This window comes from Furipterus horrens, unplaced genomic scaffold, assembly GCF_987537825.1.
Source record: "Furipterus horrens unplaced genomic scaffold, mFurHor1.1.pri manual_scaffold_7, whole genome shotgun sequence".
Lineage (NCBI taxonomy): Eukaryota > Metazoa > Chordata > Mammalia > Chiroptera > Furipteridae > Furipterus > Furipterus horrens.
Window position 1 is genome coordinate 36334285 of NW_028327177.1, and position 9345 is coordinate 36343629.

General features: G+C 40.0%; 1 non-coding gene across 1 annotated transcript; it reads right to left on the reverse strand.

Annotated features, from left to right (window-relative positions):
- Positions 1-6951: 6951 nt before the first annotated feature.
- LOC150004282 (U6 spliceosomal RNA) lies at positions 6952-7058 on the reverse strand. Its single transcript, XR_016512469.1, has one exon. It is a non-coding gene; the product is annotated as a U6 spliceosomal RNA (small nuclear RNA).
- Between the last annotated feature and the right edge of the window lie 2287 nt (positions 7059-9345).

Genomic DNA, 9345 nt, shown 5'->3' on the forward strand with positions numbered 1-9345 from the left:
TTTCTACAGCCCCCAGAAATTCTGCAGTTCCAGCCAGATCTTGCTCCTACGTTCCAAACTTATTGTTTCCAATGCATACTCTTAAAAAAAAATTTCATTGATTATGTTGTTACAGTTGTCCCAATTTCTTTTCCCTTTGCTCCCCTCTTCCCAGTACCCTCCTTCCCTACAGCAGTCCCACCCCACTTAGTTCATGTCCATGGGTTGTGCATATAAGTTCTTTGGCTTCACCCTTTCCTATATTATTCTTAACTTCCCCCTGTCTATTTTGTACCAACAGATTATGCTTCTTAGTCCCTTCACCATTTCCCCATTTCTCCCCCTCCCCACTCCAAGCTGATAACCCTCCAAATGATCCCCATACCTATGATTCTGTTCCTATTCTGGTTTGCTTAGTTGGATTTTGTTTCTATGTTTTAGATTCAGTTGTTGATAGTTGTGAGTTTGTTGTCATTTTAATGTTCATAATTTTGATCTTCTTTTTCTTAAATAAGTCCCTTTAACATTTCATATATTGGTGATGATGAACTCCTTTAGCTTTACCTTGTCTGGGAAGCACTTTATCTGTCTTTCCATTCTAAATGATAGCTTTGCTGGATAGAGTGGTCTTGGTTGTAGGTTCTTGCTTTTCATTACATTGAATACTTCTTGCCAGTCCTTTCTTGCCTGCAAAGTTTCTTTTAAGAAATCAACTGAGAGTCTTATAGGCATCCCTTTGTATGTAACTCTCTGCTTTTCTCTTGCTGCTTTTAGGATTCTCTCTTTATCTTTCACCTTTTGGCATTTTAATGATGATGTGTCTTGGTGTGGTCCTCTTTGGGTCTAGCTTGTTTGGGACTCTCTGTGCTTCCTGGACTTGTATGTCTATTTCCTTTGCCAAATTTGGGAAGTTTTCCTTCATTATTTTTTCACATAAGCTTTCAATTTTTTGCTCTTCCTCAACTCCTTCTGGCACCCCTGTGATTCAGATGTTGGCACATTTTTTATTTATTAATTTATTTTTGTAAATGTTTTATTTATTTATTTATTTATTTAATATGCTTTATTGATTATACTGTTACAGTTGTCCCAATTTCTTTTCCCTTTGGTCCCCTCCACCCATTGACCACCCTCTTTCCAGTTGTCCCCCACCCTTAGTCCATGCCCATTGGTTGTGCATATAGTTCTTCTCAACATCTTCCTATCTACTCTACTCCCTCCTATTTTGCATCTTAATTCCTGTACCATCTCCCTCCCTTTACCCTCTTCCTCCTCCCCACTGACCTCCACCCATAATGTTCCTCATACCTATAATTCTTTTTCCACTCTCGTTGCCTACTTAGTTTGCTTTTGTTTTGGTTCCCTAGCTTCTGTTGTTGGTTGTTGTGATACAGTTTGCATTTTAATGTTCATAGGTTTGATCCTCTTTCTCCTAAACAAGTCCCTTTAACATTGCATATAACAGTGGTTTGGATCTGATGAACTCCTTCAGTTTTACTTTGTCCTGGAAACACTTTCTCTGCCCTTCTATTCTGAATGACAGCTTCGCTGGATAGAGTAATCGTGGTTGTAGGTTTTTGCTTTTCATTACTTTGAATATTTCTTGTCAGTCCCTTCTTGCCTGCAGTTTCTTTTGAGAAATCAGCTGAGTCTTATTGGAACCCCTTTGTATATAATTCTCTTCTTCTCTCTTGCTGCTTTTAAGATTCTCTCTTTATCCTTAATTTTTGACATTTTGATTATAATGTGTCTTGGTGTTGTTCTCCCTAGGTCCAGTGTTTCTAGAACTCTCTGTTTCCTGGACCTGTAAGTCTATTTCCTTCCCCAAGTTAGGGAAGTTCTGCTTCATTATTTTTTCACACAATTTTTCAACTTCTAGTTCCTCTTCTTCACCTCCTGGCAACCCCATGATTCAGATATTGGCCTGTTTATAGCTGCCCCATAGGTTTCTGAGCCTCTCCTCATTTTCCTCACTTTTTGTTTCCTCTTTCTACACTGGTTGACTGTTCCTTTCCTATGTTCGGATTTCTTGATTTGATCCCTGGTTTTCTTTCCTTCACCACTAGTTTCATATGTGTTTTCATTCATTTCAGCAGGACTAGCCCTCATTCCCTCCCTGTCTTGTTTAAGATCTGCTGTTATATCTGTAAGCATTCATATAACCAAAGCTTTGAACTGTGCCTCAGAAAGATTTCCTATCTGCTGATCCATTAGATTAGATATTTGCTGTCTGGTCAGCTGCGTCACCAGGATCTCTATCATGATCTGTGCCATCCTGACAATTTTGTGTTTACCTTTGCTTCCTGTGCAGGCTGTCACACCATCTACACTACAGGGGACAGAGCCCTGTGCATTCATTACTACCGGACACCCCTTCTCACCATGCTGTGGTGTTTTGTGGGGGGGCGGGGGTCCAAGATGGATTCCTGTCATTCACTCTCCGCTGAGAGACTAGGAGCCTACTCCTCCATCTCCAACCCCTCTGGCCTTCACAGTTGGAGGCAATGGGGGTCTGCCTTCCCCCACATTGGAATCTCGAGTTGAGAGGTTTGATCTGCAGTCAGGGGTGCTCCCCAGGCACTTCTCACCTCCCCTTAAATATGGGTGTCTGTGCTTACCACTGTCCCGCTGTCTTTGCTACAATTGCTGCCACCAGCACAGCTTGACCTCTTCGCCCTGGCTTTGCCTCTCCTACTCGTTCAGACGAGCACCACTTCTTTCTAACTTCATATGTTGGACTTCCATGTAGCTTTATTTTCTGGAACTTCTGGTTATTTCTGGTTTTGCAGTAGATGTATTTCTACTTAGTTGTGGAGGGAGATGGAGTGTGTCAGTCTAGGCCTCCATCTTGGATGGAAGTCCGCATATTGGCACATTTAAAGTTGTCTCAGAGATTCCTAAGCTTCTCCTCATTTTTTTTCAATTCTTGTTTCCTCATTCTGTACTGGTTGACTGTTTTTTTCTTTCTTATGTTCCAAATCATTGATTTGAACCATGGTGTCCTTCCTTTCACCATTGATTTTGTGTGAATTTTCCTTCATTTCATTTAGCATGGCCTTTACTTCTTCCCTTATGCATTTCCCATACTTAAGCATATCTGTCAAGTCTGTGAGCATCTTTATCACCAGTATTTGAACTCTACATCTGTGAGGTTGGCTATCTCCTCATTTGTTAGGGTGGCTTTTTCTCATTGCTTAGTTCTCCCACTGGAACCTTGATCCATTCCCTCTTTTGGGCCATACTTCTTTGTCTCCTCATCTTAATAGGTTCCTATGTTTGTTTGCCTCTTTGTCTTAGGTAGAGCTGTTGCACCTGTTATGTTGTAAGGGGCAGAGCCTTAGGTATTCGTCAGTACAGGGTCACCTCTTTCACCATGTTGTGGCACTCTGTGTGGGGGAAGGGTTTGAGAGGGAACAATGCTGCTTGTTCAGCACTCGCCCCTTTTCCAGGCACTTCATCCACTTTTGTATGGGATTGGTGCCTCTCTAATTGTTACCGTGGGTATCATTCCCAGTGTGGGTGGGTCTGTGGACATTCTAGGACCATGGGGGCCCTTTAAACAAGCAGACTCTACTGAGAAACTAGCAGTTTCTTCCTCCGCCCCAACCCCCACTGGTTCGCACAGTCAGAAGCAATGAAGCTTTATTTTCCCTGGCGCTGGAACTGTGAACTGTGCAATCTGGTCTGGTGCTGGGAGCATTCCTCAGGTGTCCCTCTCTACTTCTTTAAATGTTTGACTGTGCTTTCCACCAGCCTGCCACTGCCACCGCTGCTGCCGCCACCACACCGCATCTTCTCTGATCCAGCTCTGCCACCCCTACCTACTGTTTAGATGAGTATTTCTTCTTTATATCTTTGTTGGACTTCCATGCAACTTGGTTTTCTGGAACTTCTGGTTGTCTCTAATTTTGAGGTAGTTGTATTCCTTCTTAGTTGTAGAGGGAGATGCAATGTGTCTGTCTAGGCCTCCATCTTGGCCCTAAGTCCTCCAATGCATATCTTTATATTTCAAACTCAACTCCTTGCCCAATGAACTATCCCTCCTGAGTTCTCTATCATCATTTAATGGAATCACTGGAAACTTGAGAGTTACTCGGGACCCTGGTCTCCTCCCTTCTTTGTCCTCCATTTCAACTTTAAATTATCTGTCAAATTTTCCCTCTTCCAATGAATAGTCATTACCTTAATTTAGAGCCCATGAATGACTTTCCAAAACACACCCTGATCAAATCTTTTCTTTGCTTTCAGTTTTCCTTCTGGTCCTCCCACTGCATTCAGAATGTATTTTGAACTTCTTAGTGAGGCTTAATAGGACACCTTATGATCTGGCCCCTCCGCACTGCCCATCTTCAATGCCAAGTATCCATCATTTCAGATAAACCCACTGCTTGAGGTTTCCTGAATGATCTGGGTTGCTCCAAGCCTCTATGTATGGGCTCATGTTGTCATTTTCACAGGTTGGAAAATTACAAACTCCTTGATTTCCCCCTCCCTACTGACTTGGATAATAACTCCTTTTCCCTGAGGACTGAGCTCTTATATACTGTTCAGTTTCTCTCCACCATCAATTTCCCCAGAGTAACTGTTTGACCCTTCTATGTAATCCACAAAGCACCGTACAACTCCTCTGCTATATACTGACGTCTCATTGTTTTTTATCTACATCTTTCCTAGTTTTCTATTGGTTTGAACTTGTTAAAACTATTGGAGCAGAGTGGAAAACCCATGGTCTTAGAGCCACACTTGACTTATTAACTCTGTGACTTTCATCAAAAGTTGGCTCAACTTCCTCTTCTATAAAATGGAGATAATAACGTTGGCCTCATGGGATTGCAATGAAGATTAAATGAGATAATGATGGTATTATTATTATTAATCTTTAACCAATATATTAGCATGCAGAAAGTTCTCAATAAATGTCACATAAATTAATAAATATATTAATACTTACATTCTGTCCTTTCTCCTGGTGACCAGTAGGATGTTATTTATAAGACAAAGATATCCAGTCATGGTTATGAGTATCTTTATGACTTGTTCATTCTAGAACCAACAGTACGTTGTTTTACAAGAATATATGCTTGAATTTAGGTTGATCCTATTTAATGGACCACATAGAAGATGATTCTAAACTGTGCATTTAAATACTATTTTAAAACTTGAAGAAACATGAATTTGGAAGTAGTGAACTTTTGGCCAAGGCTTGGAGAACAGTTCTTACATAAAACTAACATAATTCAGAAACCTGATCTGATACTGCTTTATTTCACCCCAAGTAATGGCATAGAGAAATAAGAGCATTGGGAGTTAACTTCCCATTAGGCACAGAGAGGGAGCAATAACTATTCCTCCGGGCATGCCAAACACTGGTGCTGTGCCAACGGGGTCTGGTGCATATGAATGACATTGATTAGATTCTTTCTACCATGAAGCTATTACCAAAAACAGCTCCAGCTTGGAATATTGGATTTTCCATACGCATGTTATTTTTTTTAAAGGTAATTAAAGAAGATTTTTATTTCTATCAATCTAACCACAAAGTATAGCATTTTTAATAGTAAATAATATATGATGTGTACTTTGTTATGATTTTATAAATCTTTGAACTGATTTTTTTTCAAGTGGGTTCTCACTTAATCGAAAACTTACATTTTATTTGCAAATATCAATGATGTCATTAGTTTTTAATCAGACTGTGGAAGCTTCATATATGTGTGTACTCAATATTTCTCAAATAAGGTTCTTGAAGTAATAAAAGGTGTAAATTATAGGAAGGGAAGAAGTAAATAGGGAGCCAATTCTATGCTTCTGGCTCTAGTAGTTTCATTTTCAGAATTTATACAGAGTATTGGCTAAGAGTCTTGACTACAAGTACAGACACTGGCTTGAGTTAGAATGTACTGTAAGAAAACAGGTGTCATGGAAGCTGAGGAGGGACCTGAATATACTCAAGCTGTCTTCTCTTTATCTCTTACCAATATTCCCCATAGGTCTCTGCTTCATTCATTTCTCTCTGCAACCTCTTTCCTTGACATTTTCTGTTCACACAGCAGGGTACAAAATGGCTACCTCAGTGTCTGATTTTTGATACTATAAGTTCAACTACCTGGAGAAGCTAAATTTCCCTTTTGGTCCTAATCATGTATTGAGGAGAAAAAGGTTCTTATTAATTTTTTTTTTTTTCTTGAGGGAGAGAAGAAGGGAGGGAAAATAACATCGACTTGTTGTTCCACTTATTTATGCATCCATTGGTTGACTTAAAAAAAAAAGATTTTATTTACTTATTTTTAGATAGACAGGAAGAGAGGGGCAAAGAGAGGAAAAGATACATCAATTGGTTGCCTGTTTTAAGAGGCCAACTGGGGACCTGGCCTGCAACCCAGGCATGTGCCCTTACCAGGAATCGAACCAGCAACCCCTTGGTTTGCAGGCTGGTGCTCAGTCCACTGAACAACACCAGCCAGGGCTCATTGGTTGATTCTTATATGTTCCCTGACCCAGGGTCGAAGCCACAACCTTGGCATATTGGGAGGACACTGTAACCAATTGAACTACCTGACCAAGGCTTAAATTTTAATTCAATAATTTTTCCTTTCAGTTTTATTGATATATAATTGGTATAGAGCACTGTATAAGTTTCAGATGTACAGCATAATACCTTGATTTACATATATTGTGAATGATTACTACAATAAGTTTAGTTAACATCATCTCATACAGATTAAAAAAATGAAAAATATTTCTTCCTTGTGATGAACACTTTTAGGATTTATTCTCTTAGCAACTTTCAAACACCAGTTATCAGTGTTAATTCTAGTCATTATGTTGTACATCTACAATACTTAATTGTCTTGTAAATGGTAATTTATACCTTTTTACCACCTTCATCAAATTCTCTCTCCCCTAACTCCCACGCTCTGTCCCTAGTAACCACAAATCTGACCTTTTTTCCAATGAGTTTTTTCTTTTCTTTTAAATATGGAACACTTCACAAATTTGCATGTCATCCTTGAGCAGGGGTTATGCTAATCTTCTCTGTATGGTTCAAGTTTTAGTATATGTGTTGCCTAAGTGACCACGAGTTGGTTTTTTTTTTTTAGATTCCACATATATGTGAGACTATACAGTAGTTCAGTATTTGTCTTTGTGTGATGTATTTTACTTAGCCTAATGCCCTTAAGGTCTATCGATGTTGTTGCAAATGGCAGAATATCCTTCCTTTCTATTGCTGAAAAGTATTCCGTTGTGTGTGTATGATTTTCTTTATCCTTTCACCTGTTGATGTACACTTAGATTGTTTCCACGTCTTGCTTATTATAAACAATGCTGCAATGTACATGGCTGTGCAGATAGTTCTTTAAGACAGTGTTTTTGTTTCTTTTGGATATATACCCAGAAATGGAATTGCTGAATCTTATGGTAATTTTATTTTAAATTTTTTGAGGAAACTCCATACTTTTTTCTATACACCAATTTACATTCCCGTCAACAGTGCACAAGGTTTCCCAAGGAGGATAGGTTTCTACTGACACAATTTGAGCCAGGTTCCCAGTGGGACTAAATAAGCCATGACCAGGGCAAGGTTAGGTCCCTCCATAAACCTGGGAGTTATTTCTATAACCAGAGTTTGGACAGAACTCACACCCACCCTCACACAAATGATAGTACAAGAGGGGTCCACTGTGCAGTATTATAGCATTTTTGTTGAGTGCTCAAAACTTATCGGCCAAGATCTAATATGTCTGTATTTTCTCACTTCTCAAAATTTTCCCCAGTATTCATCCAAAAATATATTCACTGTGTAGTACTTAATTCTCAACATTATTGGACTATATGTGCTATGTGCCATTTCCTTTCATGAGTTCCTTAACTATTTTCTTAGACAATTGACTTTCTTCTTGTTCTCGTAAGATTTTAAAAATGTGGTACTGAAACAGAACCTCAGACTGTTCAGGCTTGATTGCCTGCTGCCAAAAAAACTAGAGTTTGGTGAAAAGGAAAGGGATTGTTTATTTAAAGGTTATACAGATTTAGATTAATGGCGGAATTCTGCCATTAAGTCCCACTCCCTTTAAAACACCCACAAGCATATAGTCCTGCTTCCCATTGCCAAAGCAGGCCAGTTTCAGAAAAGAAAGGTCAGAGGTACCATTTCCCTCTAGGAGTCCATGGCTTCGTATTTCCCAACAGTTCGGCTTTACCAGCAGCTCCCATTCATATGTGCTTGATTGGGGAGGTTTCACCTGTGTCACGGTGTTTTTCGGCTTTTAGTCCAGAACTGCGCGGCACCTTTTTACTTACCTGACTTTATGGTCGGCTGGTGGGGTGCTTCTGCTCTCTTTCAGACCACGTGGCTCTCTTCTGCTAAATGGCTGCCACCTTATTTTTAAATCCCTGACCTCAGCCTGTCACACAGTGGGTATGTTGACCAGTTCTGGCTACTGGCAGAGTCTCGTGCAGGCCCCGTAAGCATTTTAATCACCATTCTATGTTCAAAGCCCTTCCCATCTCCTTGGCACTGGAGCGGCCATAGTTATTTGCACAACTAAGAAACTAGGTATCTCTCAGGAAAATGGCTGTGCTCCACTGAGTCCCATCCCCCAACTTCTGAGGGTCTGACTGCTCTCTTACAGTATGATCATAACCCAGTTGAAAAAAACTCCTGCTAACATTTTTATCTGAAAGTGGAATAAGGAAGCAGCAATTTCCCCATGTCATGCAAATCTTAATCTGTGGATTTTTTCCCACTGATTCATGAAGCCTGGCCAGGGAGGACGATTAGTCAATTAATTTTGGTTACTCCTAGCAGTGAACTCATCAGGTGTCTCATTAGTTAGGTGTTTCATGCCTTTTGCACGCACTCTTTTTAGTCTGTTCACTGCATTAAAGAGGCAGGTGACTCATAAGAGATAGATGGACAATCACACCTGTGATGCTATATTCACACTGGGAGCTGAGAGCCCTGTCCTGTTTCATTTCAAAGAGATGATAAGGCAGCAGACAGGTTCTCAGACCCTCCCCGGCTACTGTAGGGAATGGCTGCAAAGTTTTAATGGCCTTCCAGGGAGCACAAGGGAATTCTGAAAAGCCTAATGAGCTTCTGAAACCACCTGGTAACATCCCCCAGCAAAGCTGACCTTCAAGGAGGAAAAAAAAGCACATGTAGAATCCATTCACTTTCCTTGGATCATGATGCATTACTCCTGACTTTTAATTTGTTTGTAGGAATCTGAGTCAGGAACATCTGAACAAAATAGATTGAGGGTAAGGGTTAGAAATGTTTGTGTACTAAAAGGACAACCTTCCAGCCAGAGACAATTTCATTAATAAAGGTTATAATTTAAAAATACTTTTTTTTGCCCTGGC